At 33.8% G+C, this 13,074-nt stretch overlaps 1 protein-coding gene across 1 annotated transcript in view; it reads right to left on the bottom strand.

Moving 5' to 3' along the window:
* The window catches only part of LOC106716866 (protein madd-4), a 251,965-nt gene that overhangs the window by 156,071 nt on the left and 82,820 nt on the right, over positions 1 to 13,074 (bottom strand). The gene's annotated exons all lie outside the window — the stretch shown is intronic.

Below are 13,074 nucleotides of genomic sequence, written 5' to 3'. Positions count from 1 at the left end.
AAATCACATAGGCTACTAATTTTTTTTAAATACCGCGCAGACGATGTCGCGGGTGACAGCTAGAATAAAATAAATGTTACACTGTCTATGGTGAAATTATTTTAGGCGAGAAGAAAACGGTAATTTCTTGTGATAAAATCAGATCTCCCATGTAGCTGTGGAACTTTAAATATTTAATCAATGATCACAAAGTTTAGATAAACATCATTAATTATACGCAAGTGAAAGATGATAAATGTATGAAAACGCACCTTGCACGTGTATAGAGTAACGATGTAACAAAATAATTCTAAGAAAGTTATTCAAAATACATTTATGTAACTAGTTTGTAAGAACAAATAAGACCCGTCGCGAAACTATATTAACATGGACTGGCTAAGCCATTTTATTTTGTGCCTATTTGATTTAAGTCATTTCATGTTTTAGTTAAATAACAAAAGCTGTCAACTAAACAGATGAACATCAACATTGTGACGTCAGATGTGGCCCCACTCGTTCTTACGATGATGTGTGTCCCAGGTGGAGTATTCCAATATCCCATAAGATCCTAGTTACAGCGTTTAAGTACTTAAGTTATAATACACTTTCTGTACTACAAGACAACGTTAATTCCATTTCACATCTTTCTACCAAGACTGTCATCTAGAGAGATATGAAATATTAAAAATTGTCTTTGCCTCTTGCTTGACGTCATTATCATCTCCAACTGCTTATCTTACTCTGTGGGTAAACGAGGTTTCCTTCACATTGATCTATCATTCGTTTTAGTCAGTGCCTTTTTAACTAAATAATTCTACTGTAATCACAGAATTATTGTGAACATCTTTATATCATACTAGCTGTCGCCCGCGACTCCGTCCGCGTGCAGTTAAAAAAAATGGGGGGGGGGGGTTATGAAAAATAGATGTTAGCCGATTCTCAGACCTACTGAATATGCTCACAAAATTTCATGAGAATCGGTCAAGCCGTTTCGGAGGAGTACGGTGACGAAAACTGTGACACGAGAATTTTATATATTAGATTATTACATTATATATTATATATCACATTTTTTATATCATCTTTATATCATCAATTTGAACACTACTATTAATACTTTCAAATACATTTTAGCTTAAATATACATCAACCCTTTTATACTGTTACTCTAGCGCCCGGCGCAAACTTTCGACAAATCAGTTATTGAAACAATATGCGTAGGCCTGCGAAATGTGATCTTTTACAATTAATAATGAAGTATACCGAAAGCATTGTGTTGATACATATTCATAGTGAAACATAACACTACGTTGACATCAATAATATCAATATGCGACGGTCAAAGGGTTAAAATACGTGTTTAACTAAACAATGTGAAACAATATATATATTTTTTTACAGCAAAATTTTCCAAAATAAATAGACAATAAACGATATTTTCAACGAGTGATATATGTAAAGTTTCTATGAACTTTCATACAGATATTTATAATATTCCTGTTGTATATTTTTTAAAGGAACAATTTATTTGCATAATGTGATTAACCTAACGGAAAAGAAACCTTTCCCTTTTATTAGATTACGCAATAAATTAAACAATAATGTACTTTATGTTTATGGAATAGAATATCTTTTCGATTGAACTTTGTTAAAGATTCTTGAACGTTACTGAAATATTTATAAAAGTAGGTCATATCTGTATATTTTATAGAAGTGTATTTTTTTTTTAAGAGAAATTGACGAACTTTCAAGAACATACTAAGCTTTTTTTCTGATAGTTCTGAGTTTAATAAAAAAAAAAAATTAGTGTTTTACAAAGTTTCTATTCCTTTCACTGCTGTCAAAACTAAAACGCATGTATGAAAAACTTATATACCGACAAAGTTATCTGGTCCGGAGGGCATAAGTCAAACTAAATTATGACAGCTCGCAAGCGCCCCCTGTCCCCTGTCATTAAAGAAAAAAATACAAGACGGCAACAATACGACAAAAAACTTGTGACATTTTTTTAACATTGGCCAGGAGGTCGCTAGTGAGCTTTCATAATTTATTTTGACTTATGCCCATCGGATCAGATGTCCTTGAAGATCTATACCTTTATTTTTTTAAATATTTTGTGAACGGTTGACAGTAATCTATATATATAAAAGAAAGTCGTGTTAGTTACACCATTTATAACTCAAGAACGGCTAAATCGATTTGACTGAAAATTGGTGGGCAGGTAGCTTAGAACCAGGAAAAGGACATAGGATAATTTTTACGCCGTTTTCTATTTTTTATTCCGCGCGGACGGAGTCGCGGGTAAAAGCTAGTGTTTCTATAAATGAGATTCGGCAGAGAAAACCCAAGGTTATTTTTTACTGTTAAGTTTAAAATAAACTGTTTCTTTGTGTAACATTTCCATGAATATTTGATAAGAAGCCTAAGGCGTTCCGATGAAACCTTTGTACAGAAATCACTGGTAAACTTCAACAACTGACATAGACAACAGAGTTTTACTAGACAGACGCCGCTCTTTATCAAAGGTGTTTGTTTTAAAATTTATTAAATTTCGCTTGGTTTTAAAAAATTAAGAATCGAAGTTTACGGAAATTACTAACGATTTCTATTAAGTTCAATATTGTTTAACACCTTTATCGTGGCTTTCTGAGACCAAAATACCTGTTTAAAATGTGAAGTTTTCTCTGTTTTTTCAAAGATAATGACAGGGATGACGATATTTTTATATAGACATTTTGGTCTCAGAAACCAACCGTAAAATACATAAAATCAACCACCTTATTTCAACTTTATGTCATTGTTAACTATCTTACTAATATTATAAATGCGAATGTTTAAATGGATGTTTGTTTGAAGGTATCTCCGGGACGGCTCAATGGATATTGATGAAATTTGGCACAGATGTAGAACATAGTCTGCAAGAACACATACGGTACTTAGTAAGTTTTTTTTTTTTTTAAATCAGCTAGAATGTTTATAACGTTAAATATCTGACTTGAAATTTTATTGCATCAGAAATTTCATTCTAATCTTTTTACTCTAAGTCGCAAAAGAAGTATTTTCACAACATAAAAAGCAAAGTAATATGAAAAATGTTATGAAAGTTTTGCTATTTCAACCGTAAATAGTTTCAAGTTAAAAGTCTAAGGAATGCGAGAGAAAATTCAGTAACTGTGGACGATAAATATTCATAAGTAAATCTCGTGGCTTACTTGTGCACACTTTGGTGAGACGTTAAACAGATCTATGTTCATATTTCTGATTTGTTTATATGAAACTAGCTTTTACCCGCGACTTCGTCCGCGCGGAATAAAAAATAGAAAACGGGGTAAAAATTATCCTATGTCCGTTTCCTGGTTCTAAGCTACCTGCCCACCAATTTTCAGTCAAATAGATTCGGCCGTTCTTGAGTTATAAATAGTGTAACTAACACGACTCTCTTTTATATATATAGATAACAGCGGTCTTCCGCGACTTCGCCAACTAAGAAGTAAAAAAATGGCCTATAATATGCCCACGTACATCAGGTACCTTCAAAATCCCATAAACCGAGAAAATTACCCGGAACTAAAACGGGCTTGGGGACAGACAGAGATGCACACAAACAGACAGACAGATGATAATAAAAAAAAATATATTTCGTTACAAGCAAATACATCATGTTCACAAATTCATGAAATCTTTTTTCCTATATCAACATATTAGCGATTTAAATGCTTTAAACATTTCTAGCAATTATTAAATTTAGCCTAAGTTACTTACGGATAATGTAGCATTTTAATAGTGAAATAATTTTTAGAATTAGTCTAGTAGTTTTGGAACGAAGTTCCTTATCGCGCGTTGTGAAAGGGGGCTAGACGGAAAAAATTCTTACGAAAAGTTGTCACGACACTTTTTGCTATAGTAAGTATGTTAACGACGTGACAATATATAACGAAAATTTATAGAAACAAAATGTACTTCTTGTGAAGACTTAAGTTTTTTATTCATAGAATAAACATTGGTTCCTTCACTAATTAATCGAAAGGAACTTCGTTCGAACTCTCAAATTTTTTTTTTTGAGTTTTTTGTTACAAACATGTAGATATTTTGAAGAAGACAGAGCGATTCTTCTGTTGTTTAACAATACAACAAAACATTTTTAACCGACTTCAATGTTGGAAGAAATTTTGTTTGTGTTGTTTTGTAGAAGCATGTTTTACTTTTTATGCAGCCTTATTATGACTTAGTTACACGCTTACCATGTTTTTCTGAGCCATATATTGTTAAGGTCATTTTACAATAGTAACTACTAGTACTAGCTTATATAATAGAAATTTTAGTTTCACCCAATGTATCAATAGATGGCAGTGTTCAAAAATTTATTTGACTACAATCTCGAAAGCAATATTATTGAATAATATTGTCTACCAAGTCATTACTAAAAAAATAATATACTTAGAAAAAACATCAATGAAATTATAAATGTATGTTATAACATTTTTATTTATGTCATTAATCATTTAATTAAATTGCTTTTTTTATGCGGAACCTCATGAATACATATAAAAATACTAAGCAATAAAAATGCAGTAATACTCAGTGAACAGTTGTTCAAATACTTTGCTTTAAGAAGCGAAATGTACAAGTGGGTGTGAAGCTTTGAACACAACTGAATAACGCAAAGAATAAGAAACGGTAAGTTTGAAGACCACCGTGGAAATATAACAAACATATCTAGTATCAAGATGTACTGAGAAACAAAGCAAAAATATGTCTGTGAACCTAGCACGAATATTTGTGACAATCGCCTTCCTATCATTATCGTTAATTATCTCAAAAATAGTGTCAGTCTTTTGGTGTACTTTACCAAATATGGGCACAAATTTTGTCGATGATACTAAGGCGATTGTCACAATTATTCGTGCTAGGTCCACTGGCTCGGTGACAGGGGCGCTACCGTCGCGGTTAGTTCTGTCTCAAAGTATATAAAACCTACTTAGGCATAGAAAATGCCGTAAAAGAAAAAGTGCAATACAGCTACAGTACAGATCTTGTGACATTTTTTAATATTGACAGGATATTAATAAACGTCTGATGTGTGTGTTTGTGTGTGTGTGTGTGTGTGGGTGTCGGAGATTAAATTCAAGTGCTCATACTTTTCCCATCATTTTCTAATAAGTAAATCATAGGAAAGGGTTGTGGATATTTGTTTTTTTTAGTTTACCCTGTTGTATCTACTTTCGAATAAATGTATAGTAATTTAATAAAAGACTTTGTTACTGAAGTTTTATTACAGAATATAGGCTTTTGTAATCAGACATTTTGCTTTCGTTACTCAGAGCCCAAGCGAATTATCGTTTGTAAACGCTTTGAAACCGTTCCAAAGGACAATGAAGCGCATAACTAGGCCACATTATAGCAAGCTATATTGTTACAGCTTGATGTGAACTGGAATTTATGGAATATTCCTGGAATGTTGACGCTTATTAAAGGATAGAGAAATTTAATTTAGTATCCATGCTTTTAGCTAAGTTACTGACACTTTTTGTTTAAACTAACTAAAATATTAGAAGGTTTTTGTTAATTTAACATTGTTCATTTGTTATATCATTGTTTAACAGTTGTAGATCTTGCAACAACAATATTTGTTGGCTGCACGAATTGGCCGGGTCGACCGGTGAAATACCACGACCACACAGAAGACAGGCGTGAAGTGAAAGCAATTTCGCGTTTCGTCTGATGAGTCCACACTCATCAGACGAAACGCGAAATTGCATCAGACGAAACGGGAAAGAAGACTAAAATTAGGCCTCCGGTACCACTACCGGAGCCTAATTTTAGTCTTCTTTCCCTTCCCACCCTTTTCTTATTAGGAAAGGATGGGAAGGGGAAGTGGATTTGGCGGAAGAGGAGACGCATAGGAAGAAGAAATATCCTCTTTCTGTGCGTCCCCTTCTCCGTTGATTAAAGGTAGGCAACGCATCTGTATTTGCGGATGTCTATTGGCAACGGTTGCCTCGATATTTTGGCGAATCCAGATGGCCATTTGCTCGTTTGCCACCTTATGATATAAAAAAAAAGAAAAACGCCTTTCAAATATTAGTAGCAATGTGAAGTTACATCCTACATTACCCCTGCATTTTTGTGATTTTTATACGTAATCAAGTTCATTTCAGAAACTTGCCTTATCTGTTTTAAATTGTCTTAAATGTCCCTTAAATGTTAGAGTATTGTCCCTTCTTTTACTTTTATAAGAGAAAAAGCCTATTTTTGGAACAAAGTTCCTTATCGCGCGTTGTGAAAGGGGGCTAGACGGAAAAAATTCTTACTAAAAGTTGTCACGACACTTTTTGCTATAGTAAGTATGTTAACGACGAATGAGCGTTATTTCACCATGGCAACGACGTGACAATATATAACGAAAATTCATAGAAATAAAATGTACTTCTTGTGAAGACTTAAGTTTTTTATTCATAGAATAAACATTGGTTCCTTCACTAATTAATCGAAAGGAACTTCGTTCCATCCGGGTGTCCCTTGACACCTCTCAAGTTTTATTTTATTTTAATTAGTACCTACTAATTGCCCCAATAAAATTAGCAATGTTTTTTTTTTTATCTTGTACCGTCCCGCAAGGCTAAGTGCTCTAACACCCTGGGTTCCTACATCCTAAAGAGTAAAAGAAAACCCAGGTGATAGCAAAAAGATGTTTAGTAGATCAGCGGTGGGCACATAAAGTCGAGGCATAATGCGCTGTCAGTTTTTGCTTCCGCGGCGTTTACTCCCCAGCTATATCTCATGTCTAGTGAAGTCTCTAGAGCGGCAGTGTCTAAACAGCTTGACGAAATTATACCAATGAGGTATCATTTAGTTCGTATTCTTTCACGAAGTATCATTAAGTCTATTCTATGATTCTTAATAAATTACAGATTTAAACTTTAAAAACATTCCAAATATTCTAGTTAAAGATATTTAAGAACATTTTGAATTTGTGTACGAAATTGGCTACACGAATGTCTAGCAGTGACCGAGTTAGTCAGTTTAACGCTACATAAAGCAGTGATGATGGATTAAAAACATTTAGACAGCCAATTAAGTGGCCGCAACGAGTTGCACGCGCGGACAGACATTCAGTTAAAACTGATTTACATGGTGAAATTCATGATTTATTTACTCAATTCCTATAAAAATTAAAAGAGGAATAGATTCTACAAAACTTATTTGTAATCTGTTTTTTTTTTCAAACCTAACATCAGAGAAAAAAATTATCTTAACGTATAAAAGTAGGTTTCCACAAATACCTATAGTATAATGTTTACTTAAAATTAATGACTACTAAATAAAAATAAAAAACATAGAAAAAAACCTTGAAAAATAAACATTGAGAGCATTACCATAAAAAAACTTAGACAGTGTTTCAAATAGAACAAACATTTTATCTTAAACATACGTCAAACATACCAAGAATTGTAAACCTTAAGTGGCAATGCGCCGGCCATATTGCCCGCAGAACGGACGGCCGATGGGGCCGCAAAGTACTGGAATGGCGGCCACGGATAGGTCGCCGCAGCGTGGGTAGGCCTCCCGCAAGATGGACCCATGATTTGGTCAAGGTTGCGGGAGTATCGTGGATGCGGGTTGCACAGTTCCGATCATCGTGGCGATTTTTGAGGCAGGCATATGCCCAGCAATGGGCGTTATGAGGCTGAATAGATAGATACGTCAACCCTCTTACACCGTGACTCTAGCGCCCAGCGCGGATTTTATCAAATCATGGTTATTGAAACATTATTATAATATGTAGGCTTGCGAAATGCGATTTTTACCAACAAATAAACTTAGCTTTCTTTTCTCGTAATTCAAAAAGATAGAATAATAAAGATTACATTTCAAGTACTTGTAAATCTAATCAAATATTTACCACTATACTGTAGCCGAGAGTAATTGATGATCCGTCGTTAAATTTTAAATTCCATTAGACAACCTTTAGTTATATTTCCCAGACGAATCTCATACTTTGCAAGCAATGGACGTTGTTAAATAAATAACTTTGTATGCATCGAATAATAAATCTGAATCCATCAAATATGTCTGTCTGTCGTAAAATTTGTAGACAAGAAGCTATGAGATTTGCATAAACATTTGAAGATCGTGTGCAAGAGCCGATCAACGATCTTTTTGCTAACTTTTACGGTAAAGCTGATATTCCTTGCAGCTTCGTTAAATCCATTTTTTTTAAAGTTCAAAGTATTTTTATTGTGAGCATACTGATTCATGAATTTCGGTGGCTTAGGGCTAAAGCACTTGATTTGTAATCTGCACGTCCTGGGTTCGAATCCCGCCATGTAACAATATGTTTTTAGATTTTAGATTTACATATTGACATTCTTAAATGAAGGAAAACATCGTGGTCTTACCTGCACTTATCTTCGAAGAAAGATGTAGGGGAAATTAACCTACCCAAAGGCCAGAATGGCTGGCTATGTAACCTGGAAACCTTTTTTTATCGTGTAGAAAATTCCTTATGCATACCAATTAAAAACTGCTCATTTTCCATATTAAGAAATAAAAAAGACAATAAAATTAGGGCACCTAAAAGAAACTTGCACCAATTCCTTAAAAATTAACGCTACGAAGCGTAGCATTGCATATTCTATTACACTCGAGATTTCAACAGCACAAAGTTCATGCAAATGGGGTCAAAAGTTAGTGAAGATTAGCGCCTATCAGCCCAACGATCTGAGAATGCTCGATGTTATTTTCGAAGTTTGTGACGTTCGTGCAAACTTAAAAAATATACACTTATTTTAATCGAATAGATAGATACAACTTCTCTTTTCGTAAAACAAATCTACTAAAAAGATTTTATTATTTTGTTATGTAATTTAAAGCTGTATGAAATTGCCTATAAGAAAATCATGGGTCAAAAGTGATCTGTGACGTAACATTTAGCATAAAACTCCAATAAAAATAAATTATGAATATACAAGCGGTCGCCCGTGACTTTAAAAAGAAATAAATGTTTGATATTTCATTGTAAACTAGCTTTTACCCGCGACTCCGTCCGCGCGGAATAAAAAATAGAAAACGAGGTAAAAATTATTCTATGTCCGTTTCCTGGTTCTAAGCTACCTCCCCATCAATTTTTAGCTAAATCAGTTCGACCGATCTTGAGTTATAAATAGTGTAACTAACACGACTTACTTTTATATATATAGATAAGATTGTCAATGCTTATTATTAGAGTAAGAAAACTTAACTATTTTTCTATCAAGACGACTTAAAATATAGATTGATAGAGTAGTAACTACATAACGAATTCTGCAACTATAAAATAACAGTTGGTCATAAAACCGTTATCAAATAAACGATATCATTAACTAATATCAAAAGAAGTAACTTTAAAAATATAAAGTGTAAAAGATTTATTTCGTATTGTAATAGGCGTCCATAAGTACCTAAATTTCACAAGGCATTGCTTTACAAACTTTACAAGGAAGTGATAAAGTAAAGAGGAATGCACATTAAGATGCCGAGAAGTTATGCTCAAATTAGGTGGTTACGAACGAGCGTTTAAAACTAGGCGTTTTTTTAACATTGTCAATTATTTAGCAATCAAAGTTTTGTTCATCATCAGCTCACTGTACGTCCCCACTTAGGGGCTCGGAACCTACCCTAAGTAAGGGGTGACTAGGCCATAGTCAACCACGTTATCCACGTTCAGGTTGTTTGACTTCAGACATATATATGAATTTCTTTTCAGATACGTGCAGATTGCATCACGATGTTTCCTTTCACCGTAAGATCGTCGGTTACATGTACATATGTAAATCGAAAATCAAAAACATATTGGTACATGGCTGGATTCGAACCCAGGACCTGCACATCGCTATGCCCCTGAGCCATCTCCACTCAAAGTTTTGTTTTTGTATTAAGTTTTGTATTATGCAAAAATATGAATTAATTTTGTTACCACACAACTCCAAAACGGCTGAAAAGATCTGGATGATTAGAACAGAGATAAATAAAAATCTAGAATAGCAAATAATCATAACACAAGTTTATTTTTAAATTTGACGGAGAATGGAAGAAGACAGTTAATAACAGACATTTTAAAAACATTTTCAAAATCGAGTCGTTTTTAAAAACGCTCGTTTACGCTACCTTTAACTCCATGTATTTGTAAATGAATAGACCTCAAACTGAATGTCAAATGTTTGCCATCGATAGAAAGAGATGTGATGTTTGTCTGTTTGTCCACAGTATCAGAATGCCTCGGCTTGGTCAGGTAATCTAACAAAGAAACGTATGATTTGTTTGTTTTGAATGTTTATTTGGTGATATTTGCATTTCGTTTGGCTTTGTTATGAGCTTTATAACAATCGGTTAAGTTAACGTAAGCTGTAAGGTATGGGTAATGTTAATAGTCAATTTCTATGTTGTCGATAGTTACTAAAGAAGGGCAATTTTAAGAACAACTGATATTATATACGTGAAAATGTAATGTTATGAATCTAAGAAAATAGGACATATATACAGTTGCAACTCCTTCATAGATTCTTTAGGAGAAATAGTACAGGGCTGGTTTTAGCACTTCCGGCGCCCTAGATGAGATTTTTTCGGCGCCTTTTTTTATTTGGTGTCGTGAGATATCTTCGAAAGATATAGTATCTTGAGGGGCACCGCAGGCGCCAGATTCGGATCAATGAAGGGGCGCCTGCAGAGGCCGGCGCCCTAAGCGGTGGGGCACCTCGTCCTACCATAACGCCGCTACTGAGAGTGTACTTGGGAGTCTGTAACCCTTCTCGTTATGGCCTCTGTATGTACAATGGGTATCCCTGAATTGTTTAAACAAGTATATTTCAAAAACAACCCGACTAATCATAAAATAAATAATATACAAGCTCGTCTGATCCTACCAATAAATTTGAGATACAATTTCCTCTGTATAAAATATAACCTCAAATAAATCAATTTCAACCAACCAAAATAAAGTAACGATGTCTATCGTCTTTAAACAAGAGAAATTTTGTTAATTAAACATTGAATTCAAAAACAAATTGTTTTGACAAATAGCAGCCTTCTGAAATTAGTCGGTTTACCTCAGCGAAGTTTTGCTAAATCGCGAAATCGCTAGACTTGGGCATAAATAATGACATTGGCTCGCGACAAACGGTTCTTAGGCAAATAAACTGATTTGAATACTAAATTGCCTTTGAAATTACTTGACGTAGCTTTGTCCGGATGAAATATTTATCAACAACCGTTTGAAATGTTAAGATATTTGACTTTTAAGAGGCAGGATCTGTCAAGCGCACGTATTCTTCTCTGTCAAATATACATAAACAATAAGTTCTAAGTACTCGTGTAAATTGTTTAGTCCGTATGCATTCATAAATATGTTTTAATTTCACATAATTTTCAGCATTTGTATACATTCATATTCAGATTTAGGTACCTGATGTCCTGTGATAAGTGATACGATGTTTATTTTAATACAAGGCAGCTGTTTCCCTAGTCCGTTTCTGGATAGTCAAAGAGTTACAATGATGTGAGAACTAAAGGTAAGGGATCCAACCGTCTTTCATTACGTATTTATATATCGTTTCTTGTGGATTTGAAATCTTGATGATTTACTCGTCACCTTTCGTCCCCGAGTTGTTCAGAAGAGCTCCATGACTTGTATTTTATTTTGTCCAGTAAAAACTGTTTTACTTTTTTAATTTACCTTTGTAATATTTGATCTCATTTTATGGCTAAAGAATGCAAAACCCTTTAATGTGTTTAACTTTCGTATCCACTCACGAAAGACATACACAAGAACATATCGTTCTCTCTATTAATTCAGAGAGTGTGAACGGGATAGGAAAATGCTATTACACATGCACTTTATCAGTGTAAACTCACTGTATTGTATCGAATAAAGACCACGTACAAGTCAATCTTAATCCATTTATTTCCGATAAAAGCCTTTGGTTCTAGGCTTGAAAAATATCATTAGACTAGCTGTCGCCCGCACGGCATTATAAAAAAACTTAATAATTAGCTTATGTCTTCTTCCAGACTATGTTCTACATCTGTGCCAAATAACATCAAGTTGAGCCGTTCTGCAGATAACTTCAAACAAACATCCATTTATCTTAACTCTTACATTTATAATATTAGTAAGATGTAAGATTGAAAATTCAAACAAATAAAATTAATAATCCAATACGCAGTGCTACCAACATGCGACTGTCAAAATGTTGGAATCAATGCTGCCAATTTGAAATGCATATTGGAACGTAGTAAATTCGATTATTCGCTTCCAATGGGTAAAGTCGGGAATACAAATACTGACTAACTAGATTAAAGTTTGCCGGAGAATTTTTTATCTGTACTTATATCCTAAAGAGGAAAGATTTTTATGTATGTAAAAAATTCAAAAACTATTGAAACCTAAAAAAAAACTATTGTATGAGCCATGGCAAAAATTCCTTAGTAATTTTTATATTTTTACATTGCATCATATAAATAAAATTCTATATCTGAAAGTAGGTCATTTACCTGCTCCGTGATAAACTACAAACTAGCGCCGAGATTACCTCTCTATTTGGCTAACTTATCTCTGACAAGAGCGCTCTGTCATAGATTATATTAATAACAGAGGATTAAAAAAATAAGCATTTAGTTAAAAATTAACACAGTCAGCTGTCGATTAAGAGTATTTTAAATGGCAAGGGAACCTAATTAAATCTATAAAAAGTAACCAAATCCACGGAAAAATTTAATATTGTTATTCAAAGATCAAACAAGCTATCAAACAATCCAGCACTAAACTGTTTTCATATTATGATAGTTAAAAACTACTTCATAAATCATAAGTTGTCTGCCAAATAATTGATTTTACAAGTATTTTAATTTGCAAAAAAAAATTGTAATTAATTGCTAGTAGGTATAAAACAGAAGTTATACAATTTACTCTTTGCCGCTTCAGCCGGTGCGACGCCCCGTGTCAAATTAAACAAATCCCGTCGGAGTTATGACAATATTTGTATTTGCTGTTAGCCCGGCTGCCGGCGAACCGTGAACTTGTTCGCCACTCGCTGCGTCTGAATTAAGACCCTTTTCCAC

The sequence above is a fragment of the Papilio machaon genome, chromosome 25 (genome assembly GCF_912999745.1).
Source record: "Papilio machaon chromosome 25, ilPapMach1.1, whole genome shotgun sequence".
Taxonomy (NCBI): domain Eukaryota; kingdom Metazoa; phylum Arthropoda; class Insecta; order Lepidoptera; family Papilionidae; genus Papilio; species Papilio machaon.
The sequence above is the reverse complement of the archived record's forward strand: the minus strand, read 5'-3'. Positions and strand labels throughout refer to the sequence as shown.